Source organism: Triticum dicoccoides, chromosome 3B (genome assembly GCF_002162155.2).
Source record: "Triticum dicoccoides isolate Atlit2015 ecotype Zavitan chromosome 3B, WEW_v2.0, whole genome shotgun sequence".
Lineage (NCBI taxonomy): Eukaryota > Viridiplantae > Streptophyta > Magnoliopsida > Poales > Poaceae > Triticum > Triticum dicoccoides.
In genome coordinates, this window is record NC_041385.1 from 522332385 (window position 1) to 522342375 (window position 9991).

The following is a 9991-nucleotide window of genomic DNA, read 5'->3' on the forward strand; positions in this document are numbered from 1 at the left end:
ATCCGTCTGAAAACCATCCAAATTGGTAGCCCATCCACCACAATGTGACATGTCAAGGAGCCAATGTCTGGAGTGCAGGCGATTCCGTGCATCTCATGAGAAGGGGGCGCCACGCCACTCGAATCCGTCGGACAGGGCTGGCGGATCGAGTTGTAGTAGCCCGCCGCATCACTGGGTGTCATTGAGGCCTACTGAGGGAGTTTCGGACTAGGGGGTGTCCGGATAGCCGAACTATCGTGATCGGCCGGACTCCAAGACTATGAAGATACAAGATTGAAGACTTCGTCCCGTGTCCGGATGGGACTTTCCTTGGCGTGAAAGGCAAGCTTGGCGATACGGATATGTAGATCTCCTACCATTGTAACGGACTCTGTGTAACCCTAGCCCTCTCCGGTGTCTATATAAACCGGATGGCTTTAGTCCATAGGACGAACAACAATCATACCATAGGCTAGCTTCTAGGGTTTAGCCTCCTTGATCTCATGGTAGATCTACTCTTGTAACACACATCATCAATATTAATCAAGCAGGACGTAGGGTTTTACCTCCATCAAGAGGGCTCGAACCTGGGTAAAACATCGTGTCCCTTGTCTCCTGTTACCATCCGCCTAGACGCACAGTTCGGGACCCCCTACTCGAGATCCGCCGGTTTTGACACCGACATTGGTGCTTTCATTGAGAGTTCCTCTGTGTCGTCACCGATAGGCTCGATGGCTTCTTCGACCATCATCAACGACGCAGTCCAGGGTAAGACCTTTCTCCCCGGACAGATCTTCGTATTCGGCGGCTTTGCACTGCGGGCCAATTCGCTTGGCCGTCTGGAGCAGATCGAAAGCTACGCCCCTGGCCGTCAGGTCAGATTTGGAAGTTTGAACTTCACGGCTAACATCCGTGGGGACTTGATCCTTGATGGATTCGAGACATAGCCGAGCGTGCCGCACTGTCACGGCGAGCATGATTTAGCTCTGCAGCCGGACAGTACCCTGGAGGCCGCACTCGAACCCTCTCCGATCTTCAATTCGGAGCCGGCTGCGCAGATCGAGGACGGATGGCTAGACACCGCCTCGGGGGCTGCAACCTCTACGGTGATAGAACCGAACACTGACCTTGTCCCTCGTAAAGCTCGTGACTCCGAGGTGCCGGACTCCGAACCTCCCGCGCCCCCTCTGATCGAATCCGATTGGGCGCCAATCATGGAGTTCACCGCAGCGGACATCTTTCAACACTCACCTTTCGGCGACATCTTGAGTTCACTAAAATATCTCTCGTTATCAGGAGAGCCCTGGCTGGACTGCGGTCAGGACAGTTGGGATGCGGACGACGAAGAAATTCAAAGCCCACCCACCACTCACTTGGTAGCCGCTGTCGATGATCTAACCGACATGCTAGACTACGACTCCTAAGACATCGACGGTATGGACGACGATGCCGGAGACGACCAAGAACCAGCGCCCACCGGGCACTGGAAAGCCACCTCATCATATGACATATACATGGTGGATATCCCAAAGGATGGGAACGGCGAAGGAACAGCGGAGGATGACCCCTCCAAGAAACAGCCCAAGCGCCGACGTCAGCGGCACCGCTCTAAATCCCGCCACAGCAAGAATGAAGATTCCGGCACCGGAGATAATAATACACCGGACAGTGCCGAAGACAATCCACTCCAGCAAGATCCAGCGCAGGAGGACGGAGACGCCAGCCCTCATGAGAGAGCGGCAGAAGAGCCCTCATGAGAGAGCGGCAGAAGAAGAGGTAGAGGATTATATGTCTCCCTCCGGAGACGAGGCAAGCCTCGATGGCGATGAATTCGTCGTGCCTGAGAATCCCGTCGAACAAGAGCGTTTTAAATGCAGGCTTATGGCCACGGCGAACAGCCTCAAGAAAAAGCAGCAACAGCTTAGAGCTGATCAAGATCTGTTAGCCGACAGATGGACTGAAGTCCTCGCAGCCGAAGAGCATGAGCTCGAACGCCCCTCCAAAAGCTACCCTAAACGCAAGTTGCTCCCCCGATTAGAGGAGGAAGCGTATGAACCCGCATCACCAGGAGACAATACGGCAGACCGACCACCCCGTGGTCGCGACAGAGAGGCATCTAGGCCCTTCACTAGACCCGTACCCCGGCATCGCTCGAAAAGCACAAGGCCACAAGGGAACGCTCCGGACTTGCGAGATATATTGGAGGATAAGGCAAGACAATCAAGATCGATCTATGGATCGCGTGGGCGCCCCACGGTACGTGACGACAACCGTCGCGCCGGACACAGTAAGTCTGGCCGGGCCGAACAAAACAGACAAAGCTCTTTTGAGCTCCGTCGTGACATTGCCCAGTACAGAGGCGCCGCACACCCACTATGCTTCACAGATGAAGTAATGGATCATCAAATCCCCGAAGGGTTTAAATCCGTGAATATCAAATCTTACGATGGCACAACAGACCCCGCGGTTTGGATCGAAGACTATCTTCTTCACATTCACATGGCCCGCGGTGACGATCTTCACGCCATCAAATATCTCCCCCTCAAGCTTAAAGGACCAGCCCGACATTGGCTTAACAGCTTGCCAGCAGAGTCAATTGGGAGTTGGGAAGACCTGGAAGCCGCATTCCTCGATAACTTCCAAGGCACGTATGTGCGACCACCAGACGCTGATGACCTAAGCCACATAATTCAGCAGCCAGACGAATCGGCCAGACAATTCTGGACACGGTTCTTAACCAAGAAAAACCAAATCGTCGACTGTCCCGGATGCGGAGGCCCTCGCGGCCTTTAAGCATAACATCCGCGACGAGTGGCTTGCCCGACACCTGGGACAGGAAAAGCCGAAATCCATGGCAGCCCTCACATCACTCATGACCCTCTTCTGCGCGGGTGAGGACAGCTGGCTAGCACGCAGCAACAACCTCAGCAAAAATTCTGGCAGTCCGGATTTCAACGACCGAAATGGCAGGTCGCGTCGTAACAAAAACAAACGCCGCATCAACGGCGACAATAGTGAGGATACGACAGTCAATACCGGATTCAGAGGCTCTAAACCCGGTCAGCGGAAAAAGCCATTCAAAAGAACTACTCCGGGTCCGTCCAATTTGGACCGAATACTCGATCGCTCGTGCCAGATACACGGCACCCCTGAAAAACCAGCCAACCACACCAACAGGGACTGTTGGGTATTCAAGCAGGCGGGCAAGTTAATTGCCGAAAACAATGACAAGGGGCTGCATAGCGATGACGAGGAAGAGACCCGACCACCGAACAATAGAGGACAGAAGGGTTCCCCCCCACAGGTGCGGACGGTGAACATGATATACGCAACGCACATACCCAAAAGGGAGCGGAAGCGTGCACTCAGGGATGTATATGCGATGGAGCCAGTTGCCCCAAAGTTCAATCCATGGTCCTCCTGCCCGATCACTTTTGACCGAAGGGACCACCCCACCAGCATCCGCCACGGCGGATTCGCCGCATTGGCCCTAGACCTAATCGTCGATGGATTTCACCTCACCAGAGTCCTGATGGATGGCGGCAGCAGTCTGAACCTGCTTTATCAGGATACAGTGCGCAAAATGGACATAGACCCATCAAGGATTAAACCTACCAAGATGACCTTTAAAGGCGTCATACCAGGTGTAGAAGCCAATTATACAGGCTCAGTCACACTGGAAGTGGTCTTCGGATCCCCGGATAACTTCCGAAGCAAGGAGTTAATCTTCGACATAGTTCCGTTCCACAGCGGCTATCATGCCCTGCTCGGACGAACCGCGTTTGCAAAGTTCAACGCGGTGCCGCACTACGCATACCTCAAGCTCAAGATGCCAGGCCCTCGAGGAGTCATCACGGTCAACGGAAACACTGAACGTTCTCTCCGAACGGAGGAACATACAGCGGCTCTCGCGGCAGAAGTACAATGCGGCCTCTTAAGGCAATTCTCGAGTCCGGCCGTTAAGCGGCCGGACACAGCTAAGCGCGCCCGGAGTAACCTACAACAAGACCACCTGGCACGTTCCGAGCACGCGTAGCAGTGCGGCCCCAACCTCAACCCCTGTAAAACGTCAAAACAGGTCCTTCGCGCACACCATTACGCCCTGAAGATACCATGGGCATGGGGAGAGGGGCACGACCATGATAAGCCCTGACTATGGCTCAACCACACCAGGGGCTCTCAAGTGTGTCGTTCTTTTTTATTTTTCCTTTTTATTTTTTACCCACAGGACTCCGTTCGTCAGAGGCCCTGTCCGGCAGCAGACCTGCCGACCTCACGATGCAACAGCCAGGGAAGGGTAAAGGCTACAACGAATATCCAGGTGGTCTCCATTACGAGCATTAAATCTGTTTTATACACCACTTCGCAGCCTACCCCTGGAGGGGGACATGTTTAACAGTCCCGTCCCTTGCTTATCGCACTATTTGTATCGTTCTGCATTCATAGCAACACTTCTTGAATAAAACAATGCAGCACCTTTTTGCTTATAATTGCATTTCTTTTTATACATATGTTCATTTACGACATGTTGCATCCGTACACTTTGGTACGGTTAAAATACACCAGGGGCTTATGTTTCCCGCATCATGGTGTGATAAGTCCGAACACTTTCACAAGTGCGGCACCCCGAACTTATAGCATTATATGCATCGGCTCCGAATCATGTCTTGGGTCAATAGTTGGGTTTGCCCGGCTCCCATGTTTTGGTACCTTACGTTCCGTTGTATCGGCTAAGGTAGCACTGGGAGAACCACTGCGATTGCACCCCAGTTGAGCTGGGTTAACGCCTCAGTGGAGAAAGCTAAAACTGACCGTCATGATGAGGCGAGAGCCGGTCGCTGATCGAGAGGTTTTTTGTGAGTCCTTAAAGACTTATGCCGCTTAGAGCGAGGAGCCGGATTTTGTCCGGCCCAGGCGTGGATAGCGCCCCAAATTCGGCCTTCCGAACACTAGGGGCTTCGCCAAAATTTAAAATTATAGAATTCTATGGCTAAGTGAGAGTGTTCAAGCATTATAAGTCCGGTTGCCTTGTTCGTCGTGTTGAGCGCCTCCCTAGATGGACCCAAAAATGGGAACAAGAGTGCTCAAGTTTATCCCGAACACCCCAGCACTTGCGGCATGGGGGCCGAAGCCGACGACTTGCCATCTCTCAGATTTGATAAACAGCCGCACAAAAGGTAATATTTTAAATCAACAAGCGTTGCTTAGCGCATATGAACTAAGTTTTCAGCGCACAGGATAACAAAATGCGAGTCTACTCAAATATTACATCTTTGGAGCACTCACCCGCAATAGTGCGGGCACCCTTCAGGACACTCTTATAATACATCTCCGGAGTACGATGCTCCTTGCCCTGCGGTGGCGGGTCCGTCACAAGCTTCTGGGCATCCATCTTGCCCCAGTGCACCTTTGCGCGGGCAAGGGCCCGACGGGCACCTTCAATATAGGCGGAGTGCTTGACGACTTTAACCCACGAGCACGCATCCACCAGCCGCCACACTAGGCCGAAGTAGCTCCCAGGCATGGCCTCCTTAGGCCACAGCCGAACTATGAGGCCCTTCATGGCCTGTTCGGCCGCCTTGTGGAGCTCGACCAGCTGCTTCAGCTGGTCGCTAAGGGGCACCGGATGTACAGCCTCAGCATACTGAGACCAGAAGACCTTCTCCGTCGAGCTCCCCTCCTCGACCCGGTAGAATGCGGCAGCATCGGACACGCTGCAAGGAAGATCTGCGAACGCTCCTAGAGAGCTCCGAATTTGGGTAAGCAACAGGTAATTAACACTCACATGCTTACTTTGCATGAAAAATGCCTTACCCGCTGCTATTTTCTTCAACACCTCGATTTCCTGGAGGGCCTTGTAGGCTTCGGCCTTAGCGGCTTTGGCACTCTCAAGAGCCGTTGCAAGCTCAGACTCTCGAGTCTTCGAGTCACGCTCCAGGCTCTCATGTTTTTTCATGAGATCTTGGAGCTCTTGCTATACCTCCGCCACCCGCGCCTCCTGCTTCTCTCGCTCGGTGCGATCCGCGGCTGCATTGCATTCGGCCGCGGCCACCGCCTCTTTCAGGATCGCCACCTCATTAGTGGCCCCTGCAATACCCACGTTATCCTTGTCATTCTTTTTGCAACCAAAATCCTTTTCTGTAAGGTACAATTTTAATAAGGTGTTACTCACCTTCCTTGTCCTCGAGCTGCTTCTTGGCACTGCCGAGCTCATTCTCGGATCGCTCGAGGCTTTCCTTCAAAGTATTGACCTCCGCAGTCAGTGCGGCAGAGGTCAGCAGCGCAGCCTGCAATCCCATATTGACATATTTTTTATTGACTCCTGCGTATATCTTTTTAGATCCTCAGTCCGGCTTTTCTTTCCGAACACCGAACCGAGCATCAGGGGCTACTGTCTATGCAGTACCATTTTATATATATCGAAATTCTTACCTCAAAGCCTGTTAGAAGGCTGCTGCAGGCTTCGGTCAGCCCGCTCTTGGCAAGGTGAACCTTCTGAATCACCGCACTCATAACAGTGTGGTGCTCCTCTTCAATGGAGGTGCCATTGAGCGCCTCCAGCAAGTTATCCGGTGCCTCCGGTTGGACGGAGGCTGCCGGCGTCACGGACTTGCCCTTCTTACGAAGGGGTCGCCCACCGGACTCCGGAGCCACTGTGGGTTCCGGGGCCGAGTCCGGTGCAAAGTCCGGGAGGTTGTCCTGCAACACCTCCGGGGCCTCCTCCTCCTGGTGGGTCCCTTCCTGGGATCCCACCTCGGCATCGGCCGTGTCACGGGGGGTGGAGGCAGTCGGAAGAGAATCCATATCCGACGCACCTAAGGACCCGCTCGACGAAGCGGGAAGATCATCCTTGGGCGGACTGCAGGGTTGTATGCGGCATTAGAAAGACATTATGTGGCAAAAAGGAAAAACCTTGAAGTTATTCGGGAGTCTGGATACTTACGATCTCGCCAGGGGCTTGGCCCTTGGAGGCCAGTCCTCATCGTCGTCACTGGCATTGGCAGAGCAGTCCGGGGGAAGAGTTTTCCCCTTCTTGGACCCTTCGGCCTTCCTTGTTGGGGAGGCCTTCCTTTTCTTCCCTCGCCCCGCTGGGGGAGAGGCTTTCTTCTTCTCCTCCTCGCCTTGGTGGGAGGAGTCGGCCTCGGATTCATCGGGAACTCTTTCGAGTACCCGTGGCCTTCTTCTTGGCCTTCTTCTCCGGCACCACGTGGGGTGCCGGAGCCAGCAGCCCCGTTAGGCGGGCGTCCGCTGGGTCCTCTGGCAATGGGGCCGGACAGATGGTCTGTTCGGCCTTCGCCAACCAGTCCTATCAAAGGTAAAGGGAGTTTAGATCCCGCATAGAGTCAAACTATGGAAAACAAGTGGCAAAATCACTTACCTCGTCAGCTGGACGCTGCAAGCGGAATCTGCGATCTTCTGTAGCGGATGCGGGAGCCTCGGCGCCCTTGAACAACACCTTCCAGACATCTTCGTACGTAGTGTCGAAGAGCCCGCTCAGAGTCTGGTGCTACGCCGGATCGAACTCCCACATGTTGAAGCCCCGTCGTTGGCACGGAAGAATCCGGCGGATGAGCATGACCTGGACTACGTTGACAAGCTTGAGCTTCTTGTCCACCAGCTTTTGGATGCAGGCTTGGAGTCCGGTCAGCTCCTCCGAATCACCCCAGATCCGGCCACTCTCTTTCCAGGAGGTGAGCCGTGTAGGGATGCCAGATCTGAATTCGGGGGCCGCTGCCCAATCAGGGTCACGCGGCTCGGTGGTGTAGAACCACCCCGATTGCCACCCCTTAATGGTTTCCACGAAAGTGCCCTCCAGCCAAGTAACGTGGGACATCCTGCCCACCATGGCGCCTCCGCACTCCGCCTGGCTGCCCTTCACAACCTTCGACTTGACACTGAAGGTCTTGAGCCACAAGCCGAAGTGGGGCTGGATGCAGAGGAAGGCCTCGCACACGACGATAAACGTCAAGATGTTGAGGATGAAATTCGGGGCCAGATCATGGAAATCTAGGCCGTAGTAGAACATGAGCCCCCGGACAAAGGGATGAAGTGGGAAGCCCAGTCCGTGGAGGAAATGGGGAAGAAATACTACCCTCTCATGGGGCCTGGGGGTGGGAATGAGCTCTCCCTCATCGAGGAGCCGGTGCGCGATGTTGCTGGACAAATATCCGGCGTCGCGCATCTTCTGGATCTGCCCCTCCGTGACGGAGGAGGCCATCCACTTGTCTCCCACTCCGGACATAGTTGGAGAAGGTTGAGGTGAGAAGTGCGGACTTGGGCGCTGGAGCTCGAGTTCGCAGAGATGGATAAGCCAAGGAGGAAGAAGGCGCAGGTAAAAGGGTTGGATCTTTATCCCCTTATATGGGCGGACAAAAACATGTGTCCCCACCGGCCTGGTAAAACTCGCTTATCTCCCAAGCATCACAATCAATGGCGCGGTTGGGTTACCCACGTCTGTATTGATGGGAATCCCGGAATAAGGGGAACACGATCTCTGCTTCGACAAGACGTGCCAAGGAAACCGCTTCGCTAAACGCGCTGAGGTGGAACAATAAAAACAATTTGAGTAAAGGCTTGGTAGTGGTGTGACGTCACGCCACAAAATACGTCAGCAGATTGAACTTGTGTAATATTATTCTCTCTACGGTGGTCCGTGGAATTTATTTTTGTAGAGCCGGACACTATCCTGGTGTTCACAATCTTCTATAAATTATTCGAAGGAAGAACCCGCCTTGCAATGCTGAAGACAACATGCGCACCGGACTCATCGTCATTGAAGCCTGGTTTAGGGGCTACTGAGGGAGTTCCGGACTAGGGGGTGTCCGGATAGCCGAACTATCGTGATCGGCCGGACTCCAAGACTATGAAGATACAAGATTGAAGACTTCGTCCCGTGTCCGGATGGGACTTTCCTTGGCGTGGAAGGCAAGCTTGGCGATACGGATATGTAGATCTTCTACCATTGTAACCGACTCTGTGTAACCCTAGCCCTCTCCGGTGTCTATATAAACCGGATGGCTTTAGTCCATAGGACAAACAATAATCATATCATAGGCTAGCTTCTAGGGTTTAGCCTCCTTGATCTCGTGGTAGATCTACTCTTGTAACACACATCATCAATATTAATCAAGCAGGACGTAAGGTTTTACCTTCATCAAGAGGGCCCGAACCTGGGTAAAACATCGTGTCCCTTGTCTCCTATTACCATCCGCCTAGACGCACAGTTCGGACCCCCTACTCGAGATCCGCCGGTTTTGACACCGACACCTACCCATTGGAGGAGCGCTGCAAGGAGAGGATCGATGTCCCCGCCGTTGGAACGGCAGCAGATAATCGTTGTGGATGACCGAGCCACGTGCACACAACATGAGTTGACTGCCTCACCACCATTGTACGCTAAGCGGGCTTAGCCCGGCGGCGTCATCTGACGATAGCGAGATGAAGAGGAGAGGCGCGAGAATTCAAGGGTTGCGACAACTAGGGTCTGTCCAGGCAGCCCTAGAACCACACAGACGGGCGCGGGGGGGGGGGGTCTAATACACTGCGATTTCCCTTCCTAATCCATGGACAAATTTTTCTAGAAATATGAACTTATTTTGTTTTTCCATTGAAGCGTCTAATTTTCCTGGAATATTTATTTATTGAAATAACTAACTAAATCATATATGGAAGTACTTGAGTGGTACATTGAGTATATGCTAATGATTTGACCAACTTTTCTCTATTAGTGTGTAATGCAAAATTGATACTTCTCATTTGAAAGTTTTTAGTTGTAATTATGATTTGTACTCCATTATCAATATGCTAATGGAATTATTGATCAAAGTTTATTAATAGTATGAGCATTGTCCAAAAACATTTTTTAGGCAGTAGTAAGGCTCGAGCTCACTAACACTGGCTTTTGTGACATTCTCTTGCCCCTTCCACAAGCAAGTCCCACGTTAGGGTTTCCCTGCCTCCCGTCAGCGCCGTCGTCGATCTGTCTCGCCATGGAGGTGTGTTTGCCTTCGAC